Raw genomic sequence first — 12,370 nt, forward strand, 5'->3', positions numbered from 1 at the left:
ATTGGCTGGGATTGAGTCACATGTCCTCATCTGACTCCTGCCTCTCCCTGAGTGGGTGGTACTGGGCAGTGTGATTGGCAGATACACTTGAGTCAGCGAAATGGGGGAAGGGCACTATCACCAGAGTGAGGGATATGCAGTGCACGTGTGCGAACCCAGAACACCACCCTACAGCTCTTAAAGAAGACTCCAAATGCTGCACCTGAGGTCCTGGAATATAGTATGTGCTCAATAAATAATGGCTATTGTGGTTACTATTGCTGTCAGAAGGCCAGGATTACCCATTGTTTTAGTAGGAGAGCACAAATAAGAATTATGTTATTTATTTTTTCCTTTGAGTCCAATGCTTTCTCGTTACACCACATGTGATTAAATGCATGTTTCCTGAGTCCCTTCTCAGACTCATGGGATCAGAATCTCTGTGGCACTGGGTCCCTGGCCTCTTCCTCTGTGACAAGCATTCCAGGTGACTCTTTAACACTCTAAATTTTGAGACCCAGAACCCTTAGTGATTAGGTGGGAGAATTTGACTCTCTGCTTGGGAAAGGTTTTGGAAGGAGAGATTTTCTTCTACCACCACAGCTGTGGAAGAATTGTTTTGCTGAAGGAGTAAAGCAGCCCAGTCTGTCAGTGTGGTCTTTAAGCTATGCCTATCAACCCTGGCTCTACTCTGGGATCACCTGGGGAGCACTGATAACGCACACGACCCATCCCGAGAGCCCAGGTGTGCTGGGTCCCACCAGCAACCAGATGTTTTCCTTGTTCACCCAGGCTGGGACTCTGGAGATGTCTTTTAACATCCACTTGGGAAGCCCAGTGACCTCGCCCTTCTGGGAGATGCCTAAGGATGTGTAGAACTTGGGGTTTCAGAGCACGTTCCCCTCAATTACCCTATCTGATCCTATGGCAACTGAGTCTGAAGGAAGATGGAGGTGGGTGGTAATCTGATTTTAGAGATGGAGGAACTGACCACTCAGAAAGATTCACTGACCCGGGATTCTACCAAAGTTGCACCACTCAGAAAAGGCAGAGCCAGAACCCAGCTTTGTTCTTCTGGGTCTAGGCTCAATTCCTCTCGGAGACTGGAACATTCAGATCTCCCAAGCTTTCCTTCAGTTATAGTTTCAAGGAAACCTGAAGGTGAACTCTAAGACCTTTACAAAAGAGCTTATGTGAAAAACATCCTTAGGGGCCTTCAACCACTTTCTGGGAGGTCTTTTAAGTCATTTCTGTCCCTCATGCTTTGATTTAGCTACCAGTTCTGAGTGTCATGCCTTCTGGGGCTTAGAGGAGTGAGGGTGGTGATTATGACACCAGCGCCCCTGCCAGCATTCTGTGGGGTGGGCTCCTCTTCTGAACAACATTCCCAGATGAGCTGTCAACTCGGCTGCAACAGAAGTCTGCCTTCGATTTTCCTCCCCTCCACGCAGCACTGAGCAGAGAACTAAATCCAGTAAATACTTGATGATTAGACAGAAACCCAGAATGGATTTTCTCACCCTCCTGACTTCCCCAGCATCTGCTGCCTCGTAACTCCTTTGTTTTTTCATTGTAAAAACTAACGTGTGGTTACCAGAGGACACAAAGAAATTCAGAAGAGAAGGAAAGCACCACTTTGTTATGAACACTGTGTATCTAATAAACTTTGTTTTGTTTTAATCTGCCCAACAGTCAACCTCCACAGGAGGACTTTCAGAACCTGAACTCTTACCCACCATCCACCCCCCCATGCACAGCTGCCGGGAAAGCACACAGCCCTCCTGAATGCTCTGGCATTTTCCTCTGGCCTCTGTTTCCACCTGTGCAAGCTCTTGCCCCTCCCCGAGGGAGACAGGTGTTGCGTATCTCTGAGTCTTGGCTCTGCAGGGCCTGACATTGAGAATAGTTCCTTGTTCTGCTCATCTGGCTGTTTTCAGGTCTGCTGTCAAAGCACAGCCAAAGGCAGCCTCTCTGTTCTGGGCTGAATGGTGTCTCCCCCAAATTCCTTTGTTAAAGCCTGAAACCCCAGTACCTCAGAATGTGACTATATTTGAAGAAAAGATCTTTAAAGAGGCAATTAAGTTAAAATGAGGCCTTAGCAAATATATGATATTACTTATATGTGGAGTCTAAAAAGAAAAAAAAAAGAAACAAACTTATAAACCAGAAATAGACTCACAGACATAGAAAACAAACTTATGGCTATCAAAGGGGAAAAGTGTTGGGGGGGGCGGTGATAAATTAGGAGTTTGGAATTAATATATACACACTACTATATATAAAATAGATAAACAACAAGGACCTACTGGATAGCACAGGGAACTACATTCAATGTCTTGTAATCACTTAAAATGTAAAAGAATCTGAAAAAGAATATATATATGTATATGTATAATTGAATCACTTTGCTATATACCTCAAACTAACACATTGTAATCAATTGTAAATCAATTTTTTAAACTGAGGTCTTAAGTTGGGCCCTAATCCAATCTGACTGGTATCCTTATAAGTGGAGAAAATGTGGTTCCACATAGAGACATCAGGGATGCATACACACAAGGAAAGGCCATCTGCAAGCCGAGGAGAGAGGCCTTCGGAGAAACCAACTCTGCAGGCACCTTCATCCTGGACTTCTAGCCTCCAGAACAGTGAGGGAGCACACTTCTATTGTGTATGCCACCCAGTCTGTGCTGTTTTGTTATGGCTGCCCTCGCAAACCAGTACATTCCCTGAAGCCTTCCCTGATACCCAGCCCCACTCCCAGGAAGAACTAACACTCTTTCCTTGGTGCTCTCTCCAGGTTGCCTTTGTTGAATTGTTTTCCTGCTGCCTGTTTGTCATTTGCTCTGGGCCACAAGTTCTTGAGGACCATACCTGGCTTGTTGCTAGCACCCAGCACAGGGCTGGGCACATCCTGAGCTCCCGAAAAGGTAGGTGAACAAATGAATGAATGAGCAGGGGCTCCGATGAGGGCTCTGATAACTGCTCCTGGGTAGATTGATTCTTTGTGGGAGTTCAGGGAAGGGTGGAGGGACTCCAGAGATGGAAAGGGATGAGGGAGGGGGCAGGACACGGGGGTGGTGGTTGCTTAGCCCCTCACCCACTGCGCTGCCTCCGGCTGACTCACACGCCTTGGAACAGTCCTGCAATGTGCAGCCTCCGGGCCTGGGCCTCTGGCTCTCAGCCCTCCCTCCAGCCTGTCAGCCACTTCATCACACACAGAAGATGTAAATTCCCCACGGCCCCATTGTGTGGTCCTCTCCTCAAAGTCTGTTTCCTCACCCCAGTTTCTGGAAGTCCCTTTCGAGGGTTTGACAGTCTCCCTTTCCCCACTTCCAGCTGGACAGGCTAAGGGAACAGAAGGAGTTTTCTGGGAACAGACTGGGGAGGAGGAGCCAGGAAAACTGACAAAGGCACGAATTTGAGCTCACTGTGTCCTGTACTTGCTGCCCAGACACAGTTCTGAGCTGCCTTCCAAAACAGTCCGTTGGTAATAGGGGAAGCAGAAGATTTGCTAAGAGCAGGGCACTGACTCACAAGCTGGCTCTTCCTTGAATTCAGCCCTGTTGGTGGACAACCTCTCTGCATGAGGAAACCCTCTGGAGGGAACTGTTCTAAGAGAGAAAGAGACCAGGCAGACAAGCCTGGCCTGGGATCAAAGCTCTGGGCCACAGAGGGTGGGCTGAGTCAAGGATTGGCTGGCTCTAGCTTCTGGGTGGGCGCCATGAGCAGGGCAGTCCTGGCATGACACGGGAGAGGACAGCACCCCGCCTTTTTCACTCTCAGGACCTGGCCCTTTGGGCAGCTACAAAAGTTTGGGTGTCATAAACCAGCAGAGGCGGAGTGTGGTGGCTGCAGGGGGTGGTAGCACTCCAGGGGGTGGGAGGCGGGGCCAGTTTCACCTACAGGCTCAGAGCCTGGGGCCTAGGACACTTATAGGGGCCAAAGTGATGTTTTATTTTCTTTCAAAATCAGAAGGAAAAAAATAAAGAACTTTTAAGACACAAAAGATCACGTTTCATGATTCCATTTATTTGAAATGTCCAGAATAGACAAATACTAAGAGACAGAAAGTAAATTAGTGGTTGCAGGAGCTGTGGAGAAGTGGGGAGTGAGGAGTGACTGCTAATAGGTTTGAGGGGGGTCTCTTGTTGAGGTGATTAAAAATGTCTTGAAATTAGATAGTGGTGAAGGTTGCACAATCTTGGGAATATACTAAAACCCACTGAATTATACACTTTAAAATGGCCTATTAAATGGTATGTGGATTATATCTCAATAAAACTTTTTTTTTAAGGCAAGGAAGTCAGGGACAGAAGGGAAAAAAGAAGAAAACCAAGAACCTTAGTACAATATGTAATCTTTAGCCAAATAAACAAGAAATGTGTTAAAACAGAAAAAAAATGAAATGAGGTTATACAAAACAAAAATTGGAAAGCAGGTTTCATCTGGTGTACTAACTCCATTGGTGGCTTTTTAGAAGGCTGAACTAAAGAGAATTCTGAGGCTGCATCATTTAGACTCAAAAAGAGCGAGCAGCATGATCAATTAATGATGTCTGCTCTGGGCACAGGAGGCAGAGGAGGTGCAGGGGGCAAGTATTTGCCACCCCTACCTGCACCTGATCTCTGTGGTCCCTCCCAGCTTTCACACTCCTTGACCCTAGACACTCTCAGCAGGAATGGGGAGAGGCCACAGGGGCCACAGGGATCTGGGTTAAAAGAAGAGGGAGGTGGGAACAAGGCAGCTGAGCATCCACGCCCCCAAGGGCTCGCACGCACCTTCCTCACACCAGCTTCATTCTTGTAACTGCCCTCTTCCCCCCAGCGGAACCCGCTGCCCCCCAAGAAGTAACAGTTCTCAAGGGCAGCTCCTAACTAGCTCTGTGCAGCTCAGCCGTCATACCACCTCTTTTCTAATTGCACCCCTACTCCCCATTTTCTTTGCAAGGTGGAGAACTTTCCTTGGAGAACAGACAGTTGAGCAAAGGGTTTAGACAATCCCTTCCCGGAGGCGCAGACTCTCTCATTAAAATATGTGTGTTGTTAGCACTCTTTTTCCACTGGGGCTTAGCAATTAACATCTCCCCTCACGAGTATGTCAAGAGATGTGCGCTCTGGGCAGCGAAGAAAAATACATTTGTCATCAGGATGACAGCCACAGCAAGTCAAAGCCATTTTTAGCTGATGGTGGTAGAGCTGGCCTTATCCCTTCTGGGAAAAATAATGAATATTAGAGGTTCGGTTTACAAATATGCACCTTTTGCTGATTTCTCTCACTGCCCAGCAATTTTTCAACAGGACAGCTTTCTTGGAAACTGTACCCAGCCAAAAGATGATAAAATGTGATATCCAGAGAGACGCCTGGGGCTCTGTTTGTTTAACTGGGTAATTGGGCATGTAGATTGTGAAAGGTCATCCTCCTGTATCCAAGTCGCCCCAGGTGCTGGCCTGGGAGGAGGCTCTCTGGTTAAATAATCAGGTCTAAAAGCACCCTTCCCCCTCTTCACCTGTTTACCAAAGGGCGCCCCTCTAGGTCATGTTTACAAACCTGCTACTGACCTTTATGCAAGCAAATCTTGAGCTCACTGATGCACATGAACCTTTCTGGAAAGTCAAGTGTGTGAGGTTTGTTTCCCCCATCCCTTTGCCATTTGGAGCTAAACCCACTTTCCCTCCCTGACTCACTAATACACTTAAGCCCTAGAACTGCTAATGAGATCAGAAGGTGATTAGCTGTCAGTCCACAAGTGAAATTGATCAGTGATGGTTTCAGGCTAAGGGAAGATGTCCCCAGTGACAGTCCACAGATTTTCTAATCCTATTTGCGCTCCTGTTTATCATCTCGGACATTTTTTTAGGGCCTATTGTCTCGACAGGATTGTCTACAGAGCCTCATGGCAGGTCCTGTCCACAGGTAAGTGCGCGCACACTTTAGGAAGCCCACAAGCCCACAGTGATTGTTACCAGAAACTGAGCTCAGGGTGAAGGTACGGCCTTCTGAGTTTGCTATAGCTGATATACTTCTATTTAAGAACCAAATATCCACTTTGCAGGAGGCCACAGGGTATAGTGGGGAAAGCCAGACACACAAACTCGGGTGTGAGTCCTTGGCTCTTACTAGCCCATGCTGTGTGACTTTGGTAAACCACTTGCCTTCTCTGAGCAGCCTTGCTTCCGACGTCTGTAAAATGGGGATGCCTCCTTTGTAAGCAGAATATCAAGCAGTGTTCTAAAGGAAGGAGACAGAATTAAAAAATTAGCAATTGTTACTAATTGCATTTCTAAAGACCACCCCAGCCTGGTGTTAAAATAAGATCACTTTAGATTCAACAGCTCCAACTTCTAGAGCCTGTGATGACAGTGGTTCTGCCTCAAGAGACCACCTCACAGGGGGACAGTCGGCCCTCACCACCAACAGGGCTGCAGAAGGCTTTTGTGGGCCCCCTTTCCATTAAAAAATATATATATTAACAATTATATTTTATAGCTCTGTTGGTAAAAAGATGAATCTAATATAGGCTAGATTAAAAATAAAAACAGTTTCAACTCTAAAATTTTTTTAATTGAGGCAAATTCACGTAACATAAGATTAACCATTTTAAAGAGTATAATTTAGCATTTAGTATATCCACAATGTTGTGCAGCCATCATCTCTCTCTGATTCCAGAACTCCCAAAGGAGACCTTGTACCCACAAAACAGTCCTTGTTCCTTTTTTCGCTTAGCTTAATGTCTTCAAGATTCATTCGTGTTGTAGCAAGTGTCAGTACCTCATTCCTTTTTATGGCTGAGTAATATTTCACTGTATGGATGTACTATATTTCATTGATCCATTCATTGGTCGATTCATTGGTTGTTTCCACTTTTTGGCTCTTAGGCATAATGCTGTTATAAACATTCATGTACAGGTTTTTGATCTGGAAATTTGTTTTCATTCCTTTGGGTTTATACATGGGAGTGAAATTGCTGAGTCATATGGTAACTCTCAGTTCAACTTTTTGAGGAGCTTCCACTGTTTCCAAAGCAGCTGACCATTTGACATTCCCACCAGCCGTGTATGAGGGCTCTGATTTCTCCATGTCCTTGCCAACACGTTACTGTCTTTTTATTATAGCCATCAAAGTGGGTGTGAAGTGGCCTCCATCTCACTCTAAGGATGAATAAACTGAAGACCAGAGACATGACCTGTACAGCCTTATGTGTTGCCTTATTCCCATCAGACCAAATGTCCTCTCTCTTTGACACTAAGAGACAAGCAGAGTCAGACTAGGAGAGTGATGCCAGAATAGGGCCAGGCTCCCTCACTTGCTGTGATGACTCCCACAGCTCCCCAGAGGTGGAGAATCACAGCTGTGGGCTTCAGGTGGGAAGGGGGGTCTCCCCACCCAGCCAGCAGTCTAGCTGGCATTTGCCAGGCAAAGTTGCAGGACTAAGTTTACTTTCTGAGCTTTCCTTTGATGGAGGAGAGCTTTAGCAGTGACATATGTCTGTTCCACCTACACATTTATTGAGAGCCTATTAGATGCTAGTCATCGTTTTACACATTGGAGGGACAAAGGTAAAATAAGATATGGTTTGAACCTAACATATTAACATATCTCCTCCGCATTATTCTATTGGATGTTAACAACTGGGGGAGATGCAGGACACAAGGGGAGTGCAGATAAGGGGCACTAACTGGTCTGGGAAAGGGGATCAGGACCCGAATGTCGGAGGGTCAAAGCAACGGTGGGAACCTTGCCAGGCCTACTCTGCACACTGAGGTAGGTGACGTGTGTGAGCAATTTCTCTGGATGGGTGTGAACAGCTTGAGTGACGTAGACACTCAACAGCACAGGCCTCTTGGAGCATTTTGACAGAGCTCAGCACAGGTGAGAAACCATTCTCGGGGTGCAGGCCGGTCAGCCTGGTGGGTAGCATGGCCTGTGTAATCCAAGCTGAGGATTTTTGCACATGTGGTCAGAGGCAACCATCGCCTACCTGAGCAATCACGTTCACAGTCACATACTGCGTTCTGACCTGGAGTGTGAGTTTATAAAGTGCTGGGCTCTCAGACTGGCTGTGTGGCTCACACCTCCCCCCAACACAGTGTGTATACCGCTCTCAGTTACTATCAGAACTAGTAGGTCTCTAAACAACTGTACAAAAAAAAAAAAGCAACCCATGCATGATTCATCTTTTCCATCTGGGTTTGTGGAGTACCTCTTCTTTTACATTAGCCTTTGGCTGTGTGGTTTCTTCCTAGGTGCGCCTCTGCAAAACTGTGAAACAGGTGAGGATTTTTCCTTGGACCCACCTGCAAATCCCCCTGCTAATGGTCGAGGCTGGACAGTGCTACATGACACCCAGAGTGCTGCAGGCACTGCTGACTGTGTTCTTGATTTTAAATCTTGGTTTGGAAAGCTTTTACTCGTCAAAGTTGTGTTTCCACTGCTTGGGGCTGGTAGAAATATCTGACGTGTTAATTTGGGTTTTTTTGGTTTGTTTTTTGTTTGCTTGTTTGTTTTAGAAAAAGCCCAGCGATCTGGCAACCAAGGGTAATGGCACGTAAACATTAATGTCATTTGAAGCAAATGTCAGCCTATATTTATAATCAGTCATTCCTATGGGAGAATCCTGGTGAACCCTAGATTTTACACCTGGGAGAATGTAGGAACAGCACTCTTATTGGGCTGTAAGAGGGTGGCAGAGAAAGGTCCTGTTCAAAGCTTGAAAAAAAAGATACTTAGATGATGTAATACTGATCAATGAAGAGATGACATTTTTCCTAAGACATATTTCATCACATTTGAAATAAAAATGATGAGATGGCCTTTGTCCATGTCACAGAATGTTACCATTTTAAAAAACTGGAATTGCTGGGTGGGTGCCATAGGCCCTTAAAATAGCATCACTGTCAGGGAAGAAGCCTCTTTCCTTTAGAGAATGAATATGACTTTCTCCTGAGTTGGAATGAGGGTTCATCTCTAGTGCGTCAGAATAGAGGCAACCTGTGTGAACCTGGTCTCCCTCTCTTTTCCTCCAGAGGAGGAGGAAGTTTGTGGAAGGATTCTAGTGAAGGCACCAGCATCTTTGTTTCTCTGTCTCACCAGTGCTGGGTCAGTAGGTGGAAGACCAGAAGGAGGCTGGGAGGAGGCTGCAGAAACGTGGCCCATCAGGGAGGAGATGGGCAGGCTGTGTTTTGGGGGCTTCTGAAGTGGGAGTAGGGGTGTGGGGGGTCCTGGGGTGAACATCAGAGTGAGTAGTGGTCCTGCAAGTAAGCTCAGAAGTGAGGGTGAGGGGTGAGGGAGATCTGGAGTTTGGTGTTTTCCCCTCCTTTCCTCTCTCTCTCCATCCATTCCTTCCCTCAACATTTTTTTTACTGAGGACCTCCTACATGTCAGAGACCATGGAAGATACTGGTGTGTGAGAGATGTGTGAGCCAGGGCTCCTGTACTTTGCAGTAGGTCAAGCCAGAGATGTCCCTGAGGAGCATGTGGTCTGGGGAGAGGGTATGCTGAGTGCCAGTCTTACTTCTTGTTTTCGGGCACTGTGGGCGGTTTGTGAGTGATTGTGGTCACAAGAGCCCGGCATTTGCTCTCACTTGTCTTTTCCTGGAATTTAGTTTGCTCCACAAGTACCTGCTGTTTTTCCCCAATTCAGCTGGATCATCACTTCCCTGAGAATACTTCTGACAGCAGACATAGATCACAGCTGTCATAATTCCCTGTTTCTGCCACTGCCTCCTGCATCTAGATGGTGAGGTCTTGACATCCGAGACCACGCCTTGCGCGTCTGGCATTCCTGCCATACAGGCAAAGATGGTGCTCAGCAATTGTTCTTGAGTGGATGAATGAATAAACCTCAGATCTTGGATTTTGTTTCTCAAGCATCCATTGTTGAGGTCATTTTCTCCTTGATCTGCAGTTTCCTTGAGTCACCACCCAGCCATCTAGTTTAGCCAGGGCACCCAAGGAGAAGACTTGAAAGCCTTCTGGTTATACAAATATTTGTCCTGTTAGTTTTCTATTTCTGCAGTTACCACAAACGTAAGATGGGCCCCCTGGGCTGTAACTGACTCTTAGAGACTGTGAAATCCCAGGAGAATTTTTGGTGACACATGCTGACCCAAGGTGATGGACTCTACACTTAAGGAAAGTCATTGGAAGGAGAAAAAAAAAAAAAAAAAAAAAAAGAAATGGAATCAGAGGCTGGAAAAAAAAAAGGTACCATAAACTTAGTGACTTAAATTAACACAAATTTATTATCTGACAGTTTTGGAGGTCAGAGATCTGATACAGGTCTCTATGGGCTAAATTCACGATGTCAGCAGGTGGGGGGAAGGTATAGCTCAAGCAGTCGAGCACATGCTTAGCATGAACAAGGTCCTATGTTCAATCCCCAGTACCTCCTCCAAAAGTAAACCTGATTACCTCCCCCAGCCAGAAAAATAATAATAATTTAAAATGCTCAATATCGCTAATTATCAGAGAAACATAAATCAAAACTACAAGGAGGTATCACCTCACACCAGTCAGAATGGTCATCATTCAGAAGTCCACAAACGATAAATGCCAGTGAGGTTGTGGAGAAAAGGGAACTCTCTTACACTGTTGGTGAGAATGTCGCATGGTGCAGCCATTATGGAAAACAGTATGGAGATTCCCCAAAAGACTAGGAATAGACTTACCATATGATCCAGCGGTCCCAATCCTGGGCATATATCCAGAAGGAACCTTAATTCAAAAAGATACATGCACCCCAATGTTCATAGCAGCACTATTTGCAACTGCCAAGACATGGAAATGACCTAAATGCCCATCAACAGATGACTGGATAAAGAAGCTATGGTATATTTATACAATGGAATGCTACTCAGCCATAAAAAATAATAAAATAATACCATTTGCAGCAACATGGATGGACCTGGAGATTGTCATGCTAAGTGAAGTAAGCCAGAAAGAGAAAGAAAAATACCATATGATATCACTTACATGTGGAATCCAAAAAAAAAGGAACTTATTTGCTAAACAGAAACAGACTCTCAGACATAGAGAACAAACTTGTGGTTACTAGGGAGGCGATAAATTGGGAGTTAAAGATTTGCAGATACTGATATACATAAAATAGATAAACAACAAGTTCATGCTGTATAGTGCAGGGAACTATATTTGATATCTTGTAGTAACTTATGGTGAAAAAGAATATGAAAACGAATGTATATATGTTGATGTATGACTGAAGCATTGTGCTGTATCCCAGAAATTGACACAACATTGTAAACTGATTATACTTCAATAAAATATATATATACAACAAACAAACAAACAATGTGAGCAGGGCTGCCTTTCTCTGGCAGCTCTAGAGGAGAGTCTGTTTCCTCACCTTGGCAGCTTCTCGAGGCCATCCTTGCTGCTCACCCACGGCTGCTGCTTCTTCCTGTTGCTTCTTCCAGCAGCAGTGGGTCCAGTCCTCATGATACCATCTCCTTGGGTTACAGAACTCAAATCCAGCTGCTTGCAGCTCACAAAATCAATGCTTGAGAGAGACAAATGTTGGTAGAAAGGACAGTTGCTTTTAATCGGAACGCTGGCAATGTCGGGAGATGTGGGCTCAGTTTCCCCCAGAAACCATCTCTGAAGATTCTGCACAGCCATTAAAGTTTTAAGGGGAAAAGGGGAAGTGATCATAGTTAACCACTGAGCTAGGGGGTCAGAGTCGTCGCCACCCCCACTGCGTGCAGGCTTGCTGACTTGTGATCTTTCTTTAGATGCTGTCTTGTTCACAAGGTTTGTTCACAAGATGACTGAAGGAGAAGCTAGGGAAGAGATCTGGTCATCTGTTAATTACTTATTCTCCATTTCTACTTCTTCGATCAATGGTAAAAACCAACAGGTTAGGCAAGGTATTGTGTGATCAAAAGATATGAAGTGTGTGCTAGGGCCAGAGATGAGTAGGGCATGGGGGCTCCTGGGTTAAGATTAGTGACAAGACAGAAGGGGCCTCCTGCAGAGAGCTCTTTCCTGCCAAAAGCTGCTTGTACCTGGTTTTCTCTCTTCTGCCTCCCTCTTCCACTTACTAAGACCCTTCTGATGACATTGGGCCCACCCCAGGTACAGGATCATCTCCCCATATCAAGGTCAGCTGATTAGCAAACTTAACACCATTTGCAACCTTAATTCCTCTTCACCAGGTAACCTATCATATTCACAGATTCTGGGGAGTAGGATGTGGACATCTCGGGGGACTCATTATTCTGCCTGCCACAGCCTGTGATACATTTCAAATCCCAAATACAGAATCTTTTGTTTACTTATCTATCTTACTCCATTTGGGCTGCTATAACAAAATACCATAGACTGGGTGGCTTATAAACAATAGAAATTTATTTCTCACAGTTCTGGAGGCTGT

General features: G+C 45.5%; 1 long non-coding RNA gene across 1 annotated transcript in view; it reads left to right on the plus strand.

The window, feature by feature from the left end:
• The window catches only part of LOC135321207 (uncharacterized), a 352,339-nt gene that overhangs the window by 59,164 nt on the left and 280,805 nt on the right, over nucleotides 1–12,370 (plus strand). Inside the window, exon 2 of the long non-coding RNA XR_010380771.1 lies at nucleotides 2,780–2,909. This is a non-coding gene — a long non-coding RNA (uncharacterized LOC135321207). The remainder of the gene's footprint in view (nucleotides 1–2,779; nucleotides 2,910–12,370) is intronic.

Source organism: Camelus dromedarius, chromosome 4, assembly GCF_036321535.1.
Source record: "Camelus dromedarius isolate mCamDro1 chromosome 4, mCamDro1.pat, whole genome shotgun sequence".
In the NCBI taxonomy this organism is placed as follows: domain Eukaryota; kingdom Metazoa; phylum Chordata; class Mammalia; order Artiodactyla; family Camelidae; genus Camelus; species Camelus dromedarius.